Genomic DNA, 15,959 nt, shown 5'->3' with positions numbered 1-15,959 from the left:
AGGCCACTATCGTAAGCTGCTACCCTTCAGTGATCCTGCAAGTCACTAGCTGTCCAGATCTCTTTCCTGGAACTTCTACCTGTCCAAACTTTCAGACACAGGCAGGATTTAGGTGAGACATGTCACATAATCCAACAAAATCAGTGATAAAGAGCAAAATAATATTTCATGAAATATTTTTTAAAATAGAAATTAATACTGGGACAAGAGCCAAGATGGCTGACTGCATGCTGCTAAGAATAGCTCCTCCAACCTATTGAGAGACCAGACCATGAAGAAGACTGGCACACTCCAAGCAGATTTTCAGAAGGAAGGCATTGGGAATAAATAGAGGAAGGCCACAGATCCTGCCCTGAAAGGGGAGAAGGCTGGGAACTCTGCACAAGATTGCTGAGTGCCAGGATGTGCTTGGTGCCCTGGGCAGCTCCTAGGGAAAGTATGAGTCAAATAGGCGTGAGTGGCCAAATATCACCACAGACCTCTGGAATCCTAGCTGAAGGGGAACTGATGACCCACATGAACATTTGAGTTGGCAGAGAGAGCTGCTTAGAGAGTTGACAGGGACAGGACTCTAAGTGGTGTAGAGCCTACGGGGTGTGGCATGGAAATGGCAGCAGTGGAACATGGCTGGGGACACCCATACCATGCTCCTTTAGGTAGCTTGGGCCTTTGTTGCCTATAAGACATGGGTGGAACAGGACTGTCTGCTCATGGGATGGGGACAGTCTGATCTGACAGACCCCTGTCTGCTGGCCTCTCCCAGTTGTGCAGTCTGAGATCTCCAACTGTGGCATTTCCCAGTGGCCATTGCCATAATATCTTCACTGGCAGATACCACTAAATCATCAGAGAGCTTCTGCAGATGAGCCACTCCCAGCATGCACCTGCTGACAGCACCTCACACTGCTTCTCCAGTGTGCTTTTGCTCACAGCCTTCTTGTACCACTTCATTGGTGATTGAAAGCATAGGCCTCACTGCCACTTCCCCAGTGAAGTACTTGTGCCGGAATGACACCTTAAGAGGGTTGTTACCAGTGGACTGGGAATACTTCAGCCCCTCTGGTGAAACAGGATGCCTGAGGAGTCAAAGAACAAAGCTGTGGGCCTGGTTCCAGTCCCCAGGGTTAGAGCATGCAGCCCAAGAGTGCTGATCTGAGCCTTAGCCCCCTGTGAAACTGTCCAGAAATGAATCCAGTCAACTGAATCCAATTTATACCAGAATCAAATGCACAAGGGCATCACAGAATATAAAACCAATAAGCCCCATCCAAAGTATAGCAACTTGAAAGATTACAGGATCATTAGCCCACACAGATGATAAAGAACCAATGCAAGAACTCTGGCAACTTAAAAAACCAGAGTGTGTTCTTACCTCCAAATGATTGCACTACTTCCCCAGAAATAGTTCTCAAACACACTGAAATGACAGAACTTCCAGAATCTGGATGGAAATGAAAATCATCAAGATTCAAGAGAAACTTAAAACCCAACCCAAGAAATCTAAGGAAGCTAGGAAAACAATATAAGAACTGAAAGACACAATAGCCATTTTTAAGAAAGAACCTAAACTGATCTGATAGAGCTGAAAACTCACTAAAAGAATTTCATAATACAATCATAAGTATAAAATCATAATAGACCAAGCTGAGGAAAGAATCTCAGAACTCAAAGATCAGTTCTTTGAATAAACTCAGACCAAAATAAAGAAAACATTTAAAAAACATTAACAAAACCTTCAAGAAATATGAGATTATGTAAACAAACAAAACCTACAACTCAGTGGCATCCCTGAAAGAGGAAAGAGAGCAATCAACTTGGAAAAAATATTTGAGGATATTGTCCAAGAAAACTTCCCAAAACTCCCTAGAGAGGTCAACATTCAAATTGAAGAAATTCAGCAAAGCTCTGGGAGATACTATACAAAATGACCATTCCCAAGACAAATAGTCATCAGATTCTTAAAGGTCAGTAAGTAAGAAAAAATATTTAAGGTAGCTAGAGAGAAGGGGAAAGGTCATGTACAAAGGGAACCCCATCAGGCTAACAGTGGGCCTTTCAGCAGTCTACAAGCCAGAAGAGAATGAGTGCCTATGTTCAGCATCCTGAAAGAAAATAAATTTCAACCAAGAATTTCATATCCAGCCAAAATAAGCTTCATAAGTGAAGGAGAAATAAACTTGTTTTAGAGAAGCAAATGCTAACAGAATTTGTTACCACGAGACCTGCTTCAGAAGAGGTCCTTAAGGGAATAGTAAACATGGAAACAAGAGACTGTAGCCAGCCATGACAAAAATGCAATTTAGTACATAGACCATTGACATAGAGATAGTACATAGACCATCTCTTCTACTTTGTAGAATAGATAAAACTGGTGTTAATTTCACACAGCTCTTTATGAAACCATCTGGGACCAAAGATTATGAAGCAACCACATAAACAAGTCTGCATAACAACTGGCTAACAAGATAATGACAAGGTTAAATCTGCACACATCAGTATAAACCTTGAACATAAATGAGATCAATGCCCCATTTGAAAGACACAGACTGACACACTGGATGAAGAAGCAAAACCCAATGGTATGCTATCTTCAAGACACCCATCTCACATGCAAAGATACTCATAGGCTCAAAGCAAAGGCCAAAAATAGCAGGGCTGCTATCCTTATTTCAGACAAAACATGCTTTAAATCAACAATGCTTTCCTTTTTGAATAAAGGGTTAAATTTAACAAGAAGACTTAACTATTCTAAATGTATGTGTATCCAACACTGAAACACCCATATTCATAAAACAAGTTTCTAGAGACCTGTGCATACACGTAGATAACTGCTTAATAATAGTGGAAGACTTAAATTCCCTACTAACAGTGTTAGATAGATCAATGAGGCAGATAACTAACCAAGATATTTGGGATCTAAACTCAACATTTGACCAAAATGACTAAACAAACATGTACAGAATTCTCCAAACAAAACCAGAATATCCATTATTCTCATCTGCACATGGCACATACTCTAAAACTCACCACATGCTTGACCATAAAGCAATTCTCAGCAAATTCACAAAATCAAAATCATACCAACCACACTCTCAGATCACAGTGTAATTAAAATAGAAATCAATATAAATAAGATCTCTCAAAACCAAACAATTACATATAAATTAAACAATACACCTCTGAATGGCTTTTGGGTAAATAATGAAATTAAGGCAGAAATCAAAAAGTTCTTTAAAACTAATGAAAACAAAGATACAACATACCGGAATCTCTGGAGCATAGCTAAAGCAGTATAAGAGGAAAGTTTATAGCATTACAAATTCACATCAAAAAGTTAGAAAGATCACAAGTTAACAACTTAACATCACACCTAGGAGAACTATGAAAACAAGAGCAAACCAACCACTAAAGTAGCAGAAGAAAAGAAATAACCAAAATCAGAGCTGAACTGAACAAAATGGAGGCATGAAAAGACTTACAAAAGATAAACAAAACCAAAAGTGTGTTCTTCAAAAGAATAAAGAATATTGATATACAACTATCTAGACTAATAAAGAAAAAAAGAGAGAAAACTGAAATGAACATAATCAGAAATGACAAAGTGGACATCATCTCTGACTCCTCAGAAAATTAAAAAAAAAAAACTCTCAGAGACTATTATAAATACCTCTATGCACACAAAACTAGAAAACCAGGAATAAATAAATGAATTCCTGGAAATACACCATTTCTCAAGATTGGACCAGGAAGGAATTGAATCCCTAAACAGACTAATAATGACTTCCAAAATTCAATCAGTAATAAAAAACCTGTCAACCAGAAAAGGTCCTGAACCAGACGGATTTGCAGCTGAAATCCACTAGATGTATAAAAAAGAGCTGGTAACAATACTACTAAAATTACTGCCATAAATAGAGGAAGAAGGACTCATCCTTAACTAATTCTATGAGGTCAGCATCACTGTGATACCAAAACCTGGCACAGACACAAAAAAGAAAAACTTAGACCAATATTCCTGAAGAACATAGATGTAAAAATCCTCAACAAAATATTAGCAAACTGGTTCTGACAGCACATCAAGATGCTATTCCCGTGATGAAGTAGGCTTTATTCCTAGTTGGAAAGGTTGGTTCTATATACAGAAATCAATCAATGTGGCTCATGACACAAACAGAACTAAAACGAAAAACCACATGCTTATCTCAATAGACAGAAAAGTCTTCTGATAAAATTCAATATCCCCTCATATTAGAAACCCTCAACAAACTAAATATCAAAGGCACATACCTTAAAATAATAAGAACTCTTTATGATGAACCCACAGCAAACCTCATACTGAATGGACAAAAGCTGGAAGCATTTCCCTTGAGAACCAGAACAAGTCTAGAATGCCCATTCTCACCACTCCTGTTAAACATCATTTTAGAAGTCCTAGCCAGAGCAATCAGGCAAGAGAAGAAATACAAGGAAACCAAATAGAAAAACAGGAAGTCAACTATCTGCCTTCTCAGAAGATATAATTCTATACCTAGAGAACCTCATAGTCTGTGCTGAAAGGCTCCTCCACCTAATAAAAAAACTTCAGCAACGTTTCAGAACACAAAATAAACGTATTAAAATCAGTAACATTTCTATAAACCAGTAACACTCCAACTGAGAAAAAAAAATCAAGTACACAGTCTCATTGGCAATAGCCACAAAAAAGAATCCAATACCTGGAAATACAAGTAACTAGGGAGGTGAAAGATCTCTACAATGAGAATTACAAAGCACTACTGAAAGAAATCAGACACAACACAAATAGAAAAACATTTCATGCTCGTGGATTAGAAGAATCAGTATTGTTAAAATGGCCATACTGCCCAAAGCAATTTACAGATTCAATGCTATTTCTATCATACTATCATATTTTCACAGATTTAGAAAACTTTATTGCAAAATTCATGGGGAACCAAAAATGAGCCTGCATAGCCAAAGAATTCCCAAGTAAAAAGAACAAAGCGAGAGGTATGACACTACTTGTATGAGTCCATTGTCACATTGCTATAAGGAAATACCTGAGACTGGGTAATTTATAAAGAAAAGAGGTTTAATTGGCTCATGGTTCCACTGGCTGTACAGGACACGTGATGCTGGCATTTGCTCAGCTTCTGAAGTGGCCTCAGGAAACAATCAAGGCATAAGGCAAAGGGGGAGCAGACACATCACATGGCTGGAGCAGGAGAAAGAGGGAGAGTGAGGAAGGAGGTGCTACACACTTTTAAACAACCAGATCTCACAAGAACTTACTCACTGTCATGAGAATAACACCAAGAGGATGATGCTAAACCATTCATGAAAAAAAAAAAAAAATGCCCCCATGATTCAATCACCTCCCACCAGGCTCCACTTTCATCACTGGGGGCTACATTCAGCAAGAGATTTGGGCAAGGACACAGATCTAAATGATATTACTACCTGACTTCAAACTGTACTACAAGGCTTTGGTAATCAAAACAGCATGGTATTGGTAAAAAACAAACACATAGACCAATGGAACTGGTTAGCAAACTTATAAATAAAGTCCACCTATAACTATCTGACCTTCAGCAAAGTTGATAATAACAAGCAATGGTGAAAGGACTCCCTATTCAATACCTGGAATAACTGGCTAGACATATGCAGGATATTGAAAGTGGACCCCTTCTTTCACCATATACAAAAATCAACTCAAGGTGGATTAAAGACTAAAATGCAAAATCTAAAACTATAAACGTTCTAGAAGAAAACCTATGAAATACTATGATGGACATAGGCTCTGGCAAATATTTCATGAAAAAGACTCCAAAAGCAACAAAAACAAAAAGTTACAAGCAAGACCTAATTGAACTAAAGTGCTTCTGCATAGCAAAAGAAACTATCAACAGAGTAAACAGAAAACCTACAGAATGGAGAAAATATTTGCAAAGTATTTGAATTGAAAATATTTGCATTTAAAAAATGTCTAATATCCATAATCTATAACAAACTTAAACACATTTACAAGCAAAAAAAAGAAACCTCGTTAAAAAATGGATAAAGGACATGAGCAGACACTTCTCAAAAGAAGATAGATATACAAGCGACCAACGAACATATGAAAAAGTTCAATATCACTAATCATTATATAAATGCAAATCAAAACCACAATGAAATACCACCTAACAACTGTCAGAATGACTATAAGTAATAAAATAGCAGATGCTGGCAAGATTGTGGAGAAAAGGCAGTGCTTATACACTGTTAGTGGGAATGTAAATTAGTTCAGCCACTGTGGAAGGTTTGGATTTCTCAAAGAACTTAACACAGAATTACCATTCAACCCAGCGATTCCATTACTGGGTATATACCCAAAGCAATATAAATCATTCTATCATAAAGACACATGAGCATGTATGTTCACTGCAGCACTATTAACAATACAATACCAAATACATAGAATCAACGTAGATGCCCATCATGCTGAACTAGAAAATAAAAAAAAAAGTAGTACATATACAGCCTGGCATACTACACAGCCATAAAGAAGAACAAGATCATGTTATTTACAATGACCTGGATGCAGTTGGAGACTATTATCCTAAGGAAGTCAACACAGGAACAGAAAACCAAATACCACACATTCCCACTTACAAGTGGGAGCTAAACACTGAGTACATATGTACACAAAGAACAGGGCAATAGACAGTAGGGCCTACTTGAGGGTGAAGAGTGTTGGGAGAAGGGCGAGGACTGAGAAACTGACTCTTGGGTACTATGCTTATTACCCAACGGATGAAATAACCTGTACATTAAATCTCTACAACACATTATTTACTCATGTTACAAACCTGCACTTGTACTCCCTTAACGTAAAGTGAAGTTAGAAGGAAAAACATGAATGCAAATAATTCCTATCAACAATATAACAAAATATTGAATTAAACGTCTACTTTTGCTTTGCTTGTTTTAAGATGCTGCATCAGGAACCGTCATATCCAATCAACCTAAAGTTCTTAGTTCACCAATCACCTGTCAGGTGAGTTTATGAGGTTGGACAATGGCATGCAAAACAGATTATGCAACACAAGGCATAATATATAGTCATCTGTTTTCATTATAGAGCTTTATTTTATCAGCTTTTTTCCACTTGGTTTAAAATACAGAGGATAGTTTGAGAAGAGTAGGTAGCAGCCAGAATTTTTCTTTTGGCTCAGCCTTGCACTGCTTTCAGATCTATTTCCTTCCAAAGCCAATTCATTCTGATTGTTCAGTGCCTTTGCAGTCAGCACCTTGAAATTCTTGCTTCCTAGACATTACCATTTTAATTCCCCAAGCACGGGGCACATCTGGTCCCCAAAAGCCAGGGTTATGTCCCAGTACCAGCCACTTCACTGGTGATCCTGCACCTCCCACGTTAATAAGTCTACATAGTCAGAGTGAGCCCAGTCAGGACAGGACAAGGCACAATGGCAGCAGAGCTGGCACCACTGGGGAACAAATGCCTATCTGGCTCCTCAACTTGTCTGGTTCTGAGAGATTCTGGGACAGACCAAGAAAGCCCATGGCTGATATTAAAGGGCCACTGCTGTCTCTGGTCAGGCACTATGGTGTCCACTGGCATAGTGAGCATGCCAGCAACAAGAGGAAGACCACAGGAACCAAAGGACAATTTGTGGTGGCTTGGGGCCTCAAACAGGAAAGATGAGCTTCCTGTTGTATTTTACCTCCATTTAATTGCACTGGTTCATGAAAAACCCTGAAATATCCATCATGAATATTAACCTCATTTCCATTACTATAAAGATAACTAATGTTTGCATGACATTTGTCCTGTGTGAGGCATAATTGTTAATGCATACTAACTTGTTAGAATGATATAACTTTCATCATCATCTCCATTTTCAAGTGAAAAAACTGAAACAGTTTGGGGTCATTTCACATTTCCATGGTAGAGGTGTAATTAGCAGCCCAGACAATGTGCTCATTTTCTTAATTATCCACCTAAACCACGTGTCATCTGGTCTGCAAAAGTAAATGGAAATCCAAGTCATGATTTTCATGACTTGGTCAAAAATGGAGATATGATTATATAAAGTTATCTGACAGTATTATAAGTGTTATAAAACTGATGAAGACTTCCATCTGTTGAATTGTGTTATAGATAATGTCTTTTTCCTTTCTGAGTTTGTTTAGGACTTTATTTTCTTTGTAGTTTGCCAAAAGCAGAGAGAGGAGAAAACACCATTAACAATGTCACTGATTTTAAGATAATTTTTTTTCTTAAAACTATTATGTAATAACTACCAATGTAATTGGTGGGAGGTCAGTAAGAGGTCACTGTTGTTACTTTAAAGTCATGGCACAAGTGGAAGCAATATTCAGCAAGCAAAATATTCATCAAAGAAGTCATAGCAAAAATTTCTAAGATTTAGCAAATGATTTGGAAATTTTTTGAATTATTAATAAAAGATTTGCATTATAAATTATATCACTTGGTAAGCAGATTTGAATAATGTATTTGTTACAGAATGGAAAGTAATATATATTTTAAATTTCAATTTATATTTTAACTTTAAATTAGTTTAAGATTTCAAGCTAGTTATTAAATAATATGAATATCACACCAGTATTTAATATTAAGAATTATCTTATTATCAATTACATTATTATTTTCTTGTACTGGCCAGTTTCAATGCTCCTCAAATTAGCATGTATATGTGTGTGTATATGTATATATATACACATATACACACACACACATAAAAATAGTATTCATATATATAAACATTGTTTAAACACTATTTTCTATATATGCATGTGTGTATGTGTATATGTGTGTGTGCATATATGTGTGTGCATATATATATAACATAGATAGATAATATTTTTTATTGTATCTTGCTGTTCTCTGAGTTCAACTTTCTTCTCTTCTTCCTGAAGTATATCCTTGAAACCTCCTTCACAGAATAACATATACTTCGATTTCTTTTTTAATCTCTGATTCATTCATCAAAATTTTCTGTATTTCACTCCCATTCAATGATAGTTTAGTTACTCTCTACCACAACATTGAAAATATTACTTTATGTTTTTCTTGCCTCTTTTGCTACAATTAAGAAGATTTTCATCAGTCTAATTACTATTGTTTTGTACATAATCTCTTATTCCTTTCTGGGGGTTTTTAAGGTTACTTCATTTGTCTTTAATATTTTACAGTTTTATTTTAATATAATTAATTATAGCATTTTTTGATCTGCTCAAAACATGAAACGTGGAATGCTTTTAAATTTTAAGATTCATGGTTCTATTATTTCTTTTTTTTTCCTGAAAATTCTTTTATAGGTAAGTTGGACATTTCCCTTTAATTATTTGTTTTCCCCCATCTCCTCATCTCTCTGTGTTGGATGTTGGGTAATTTTCCAAAGGTTATCCAACTACTCCAAAGAAATTCTGTAGCTTTTGAGTGATTTTTATCTGTCTCTTTTTTTTCATTGCTTTGTTATATATTCAGGGGATTGTATTAGTCCATTCTTGCGCTGCTATAAAGAACTACCTGAAACTGCATAATTTACAAAGAAAAGAGGTTTAATTTCCTCAGGGTTCCATAGGCATGGATGGGGAGGTCTTAGGAAACTTAAAATTTTGGCAGAAGGCAAAGGGGAAGCAGGCATGTCTTACATGGCTGGAACAGGAGGAAGTAGGGATAGATGCCACACATGTTTAAACAACTATATCTTGTGAGAACTGTATCATGAGAACACCACCAAAGGGAAGGTGCATTCATGCAGGATCCACTTCCATGATCCAATCTCCTCCCAACAGGCCCCATCTCTAATATTGAGGATTACAATTGAACATGAGATTTGGGTGGAGACACAGATCCAAACCAAATCAGGGATTTATATGTTGTGTTTCTCAGTTTTGATTTTCCTACATTGTACAGTTAGTGTAAATCTGATCTCAAATTTAGAATTAGATTGTAGATTAAGAGTTATGTTTTTCTTAGAAAAATATAATTCTTGGCTAGCACTGGAAGGAGGCAAATTTATCGCTATGTCACTGAACAAACAGGTGGAATTTGTTAGTCTCCTCTCCCTGGGGTTGCAGCCTTCGCATTTCCAGGTTTGTGATGATTTCCTCTTCCAGTTCCCCTTCTCATGGCGGCCTGATGATCCTCCAGGCCTGCTATGACCATCATCAGCTCCTGTTCCTACTGCTGTGAATCACAGTGTTCCTTTTCGTTTTTAGACCCTACAGGTTTCCTTTTCTTTATTAGAAGTTTGTACAATTATTGAAAATGGTACAATTATTTTTTCCCAGAATCTTTTATTGTTTGGATGGGTAAGGATTCTGGCCAACCGAGTCTAACATTTTGCCAGAATTAGACAGATTTCTTTTTATATTGTTATTTCGAAGCAGGTTTTCTTCTATATTTGGGTAGAAGCCATCCGTAATTATGGAATAATTTGCAACGAGGCTTATTTCTGCACATGGGCCTGGAACTCTCTTTACATAAAAAAACACAATAACATACACATACAAAAGAGAGTCAGATGGTGAGATGAGATGCAACGTTGTATATTTGTAACTTGCTCCATACTAATGGGGACAGAATTATGTTAGCGAGGCCTGTGGAGAATACCAAGACTGAAGCTGCTCCAGGAGTTGGGACTCTTACAGGGAAGTCTGCAGTGAAGGCTCTTGTCCTTCAGAAGCTGGTGTGAGGGAAGTGCATTGACAGGATACAGTGCTTTCAGAATAGAAAGTATATTAGAATCACTTAGCTTCTTAAAAATAACCATTTATGGAGCCTGCAATTCTCTTTCATGTGCTTAACTGGGCCTAAGGATCTACACTGTGACACATACTTTGAGTGATTCCATGTAGGTGGTTTATGGAATATTGAGCTGCTTTGTTGAATGTCTGGGAAAAGGCATAGTTAAGAAATTAACAGTGGGGAAAGTGAAACTGGTTAACCAAGTGCTTTGAAGCCACCAATAAGGGGTCTATGCTTTATCTAGATGAATAATAGGGAGACTGTGAAAATTTCAAAAAGGCAATGTGATGTGAAAACACTACAATACATGATGTATTTATAAATAGTACAAATGAAATAAATGTTAAATTTGCTTAAAGTCTATGATAAAGCATGAGTTAGGTCAGGAATTTTCAACCTACGACCCAAGGGCTAAATGAATGTTGTTTTCATGTTTCTTGTTTCCGTATGGCCAGTGAACTAAGAATGATTTTTGAATGATTTTTAAAGGATTGTGGACCCAAAATAATTATATATGTGTGTACCTGTGTGTGTGTGTGTATCTATCTATCTATCTATCCATCCATCCATCCATTCAGTTGACCAACTGACCTTTGAACAACTCAGGTTTTAACTGCATGGGTCCACTTATATGTTCTGCCTCTGCCACCCCTGAGACAGTGAAACCAGCACCTCCTCTTCCCACTCCTTTTCAGCCTGGTCAACATGAAGACAACAAGATGAAGACCTTTGTAATAATCCACTTCCACTTAGTGAATAGTAAATATTTTCTTCCTTATGATTTTTAGTAACATTTTATTTTCTCTAGCTTACTTCATTATAAGAATATGGTGCATACATATAGGTGTGTGTGTGTGTGTGTGTGTGTGTATATATATAAAATAAACAAAATACATGTTAGTTGACTGTTTATGTTATCAGTAAGCTTCCTGGTAAACAGTAAGCTATTAGTAGTTAAGTGGGGAATCAAAAGTTATACATGAATTTTTGACTGCCGGGGAGATCAGTACCCCTAAACCCTACATTGTTAGTCAACTGTACACACACATACACACACGCACACACACAACAAAGATGTTTACTGTCCGGCCCTTCAGAGAATAAGTTTGCCGAGTCCCTGGATTTAGGCAGACTGAAGGTTTCCCAGTATTTGTGCAAGTTAGCAGCAAGGCTTCAGCTCTAGTGTGACTGGGTTGGTATCTGGGGAGGTAACTGCATCAGAATGAGGCAAAAGCAAACGGGACTGGACTAGAAGGTAAGCAGTCCAAATAGTTATCAAAACAAGGTCCTTACGACCTTAGATGGAAAAAGTGAACAAAGTATTTTCCACGGGATGACACATAGACCTTTTTAAAATGCACGTTTAATTATGGTTTACATTGAAATTATTCAGTAACTTCAAATCCCCCTTAAGATAAGGCCAAATCTCAAGCTCCCACTCATTCTTCAACTTCTCTTGCAACATAACCTTGAGTAACTCACCAGAATTTACTGAGCAGAAACTTCTTGCAATCTCAGGAAAATACAAAATTCTTTCACTTTGTCTTTATTTACTTATTATTTGTTTTCAAATTAATCATGTATATTGGTTAAAAAGCAAATCACACATGTTTTATAATGAATATTAACTGTTCTAAACTCCACTCCAGATTCCCCCCAAAAAATGTCTTTCTATGTTTTCATTTTTTGCCCTGAATTTACCTCCATAAGTGTAAATAATATGCTCATATCCCTGTTTCCCAATTTTCTATCTTAAACATTATCTACTTAGTTCTAACATTGAAATAAAAATTTAGGACTTTATTGCTTCTTGGCCTTATGGCTAAGACCAAGTGTGAAATTTACCACTTTATGCTACTCAGTCTCGTCCACAAAAGGCTTTCCCTTCTCTCCCAATATTATGTCACAATTTTGATACTCTATGTGTGCATATATACATGTGTATGTATATGTATATATATGTGTGTATGTGTGTGTGTGTGTATATATATATATTCCCTTAGTATCCATGGGGAATTTATTCTACAACCCCAATGGATACCTAAGTCTGTGGATGCTCAAGTCACTTATATAAAATGGTACAGTATTTGCATATAATCAATGCATATCCTCCTGTATACTTTAAATCATCTCTAGATTATTCATAATACCTAACAAAATGTAAATACTATGTCAACAGTTGTACTGTAATTTTTATTTTTCTTTTTGGTGTGTTATTCTTTATTCAAGTATTTTTGGTCTACAGTTGGTTGAATTTGCAGATACAGAGCCTGCGAATACAAAGAGTTGAGTGTACATAGTTTACAGTCATATAGTCCACATATGCTTCCTTTTACAGAAGTTTTATTATTTTCTGCTGTTTCTAATTGCCCTATTTCTTATTGCTGGATTTTCTGCATTTGTAACAAAAACTATTCCTATGCAAAATTGTAAAATACTGCTAAGATCTCCATATATCAGGTAATCTACAAAATCCATTTTCATTTTCTTTGAGAGGTACTTCCTGGAGCCTTTTATCATCTTGTGCTAACCTTTGCAAATGTCTAAGTGCCTCCTATACAGCTGATTTCCTGGAACCATTTGCCCCTCACCACTTTTCAAGGAATTTACTCTTATGTTGGATTTTCTGTTTTATAAATATGTCTCTTCATGTATATTTTTCTCCTTTTTCACTTATTTTTTTGTGGTGAATGTCATACAGAAGCTGCTGGAGAAAGAGAGCATGGAGGGCATACTTTTAAGAATATGCATCCCAAAATACTTTACTACAAGTCTCATGTGTGGCTGGATATAGAATTCTACATCTTCCGTCAAGAACTTGAAAGTCTTACTATTTTCTAATGTCCAGTGCTGTTCTTGAAAAGTTCACTGGCATTCAAATACCTGTATACAGGAGTAATTCCTTTAACCCTTCTGGAATTTATAGGATTTGCCATTTATCTTGAACATGTTGAGATTTTATAACTTATGGCTTGGTGATTTTTTTTAATTTGCTATGTTGGAAACTGTGCAAGCTTTTCTGTTTTGAAATCTGTATTCTGCCTTTTGAAAGATATTCATAAGATTTTAAAAACGGGTGTCACCACGTATATTTTACCTATTCTAGCCTGTAAGTGCTGTTTTCTTTTCAGATGTTGGACATCTTAGATTGAACCTTTGAGTTTTACAACTCTTACTTTTCATCTCTTTGTCATTTGAATTTGCTTTCCAGGACTTAGATTATATTATCATTTAACCCTTTCATCCATTTTGCTTGTTCATTTTTAATGTCAGAATTTCAGATGTATTTTTTAAATCTTTTTTTTTTTTTTTTTTTTGAGATAGGGTCTTGCTCTGTCACCCAGGCTGGTGTGCAGTGGTGAGACCATAGCTCACTGTAACCCTGAACTCCAAGACTCAAGTGATCCTCCCCACTCAGCTTCCTAATCAGTTAGGACTTACAAGCACCTGCCACCATGCCTGGCTAATTTTTAACTTTTCTTTATAAAGATGGGGGTCTTGCTATATTGCCCAGGCTGGTCTCAAATTCCAGGCCTCAAGCAATTCTTCTGCCTTTGCCTTCCAAAGCACTGGGATTATAGGAATGAGCCACTGTACCTGAACTCTTTCTTTTTCTTTTCTTTTTAATTTAATTTTATATTAAGTTCTGGGATACATGTGCAAGATGTGCAGGTTTGTTATATAGGTAAACTTGTGCCATGGTGGTTGGTTGCACCTATCAATCCATCAACTAGGTATTAAGCCCCATATACTTTAGCTATTTTTCCTGATGCTCTCCCTCCCTCAAGAGGCCCCAGTGTGTGATGTTCCCCTCCCTGTGACCATGTGTTCTTATTATTCAGTTCCCACTTATAAGTGAGAACATGTGACTTTTGGTTTTCTGTTCCTGTGTTAGTTTGCTGAGGATAATGGCTTCCAGCTCCATCCATGTCCCTGCAAAGGACATGATCTCATTCCTTTTTTATGACTGCATAGTATTTCGTGGTTTATATGTACCACATTTTTCTTATCCAGCTCTTTTCTTTTTTTTTTTTTTGAGACGGAGTCTGGCTCTGCCGCCCAGGCTGGAGTGCAGTGGCCGGATCTCAGCTCACTGCAAGCTCCGCCTCCCGGGTTCACGCCATTCTCCTGCCTCAGCCTCCCGAGTAGCTGGGACTACAGGCGCCCGCCACCTCGCCCGGCTAATTTTTTTGTATTTTTTAGTAGAGACGGGGTTTCACCGTGTTAGCCAGGATGGTCTCGATCTCCTGACCTCGTGATCCGCCCGTCTCGGCCTCCCAAAGTGCTGGGATTACAGGCTTGAGCCACTGCGCCCGGCCCAGCTCTTTTCTTTCTTTTCTTTTCTTTCCTTTTCTTCTCTTTTCTTTTTCTCCTTCCTTCCTTCCTTTCTTGTTGTCAATTTGACTTTTAAGTTTTTCATAAATTATAGTTTTGTTTTTCCCTCTGTTTCCTCCATTAGCTTTATTTCCTTGCCCTCCTTCTTGGTTTGTGGTTGTTTGTTTGTTTGTTCTTTATCTTCAATGTTGGAATCTTTCCTTATGTATCTTTGATTTCTTGGCTACCCATTTATTCTTAAGAGTAAGATCTTAAAAATTTCTGGGTAGATTACCATGTGTGGGTTCCTAGTGGATTGTACCACAGGATAATTAGCCAGGAGCCTCTGAAAAAGTATGACTTCTGTCAGTATTTACCTATTATTCTCTTCCTTTGGTCACTATCTAGGGAAGAATCCTCTAATACCATGCCTGAGGGAATATGACATATATCTAGAAGTGATTTGGGGAGGGCATTGTGGGCATGAAGGGTAGTCTCTCATCATTCAGCTTGGACACTCTCACGTACTTCTTCTGAAGCATTAAGTTTTGCCAGTCCTTCTCATCCTCCATTGTACCTGGTGCTCCAGAGCAAGGACTTGATCTATTTCAAATTATACAAAAACAAAAAACAAAACTACTGTCTTTTTCTGAGATGCCTGTTACAAAGTAAGTTCTCATAAAATATAATGGGATACATGATTATGAAAAATAATTAGCAAGAGCCAGTATAAGAATGTAGACAGTTGTATTATGATGATGGATATGAATTATGTAAAACAGCAGCAAGGGCAGCAAGGCTAAGAACAGGATCATAGATCTGATGGAACACTGTAGACTCTGGGCCATGAGCAAGTGTCAGACTGAGA

The sequence above is a fragment of the Trachypithecus francoisi genome, unplaced genomic scaffold (genome assembly GCF_009764315.1).
Source record: "Trachypithecus francoisi isolate TF-2019V2 unplaced genomic scaffold, Tfra_2.0 Contig01461, whole genome shotgun sequence".
Taxonomy (NCBI): domain Eukaryota; kingdom Metazoa; phylum Chordata; class Mammalia; order Primates; family Cercopithecidae; genus Trachypithecus; species Trachypithecus francoisi.
This window is presented reverse-complemented; position numbering follows the sequence as displayed.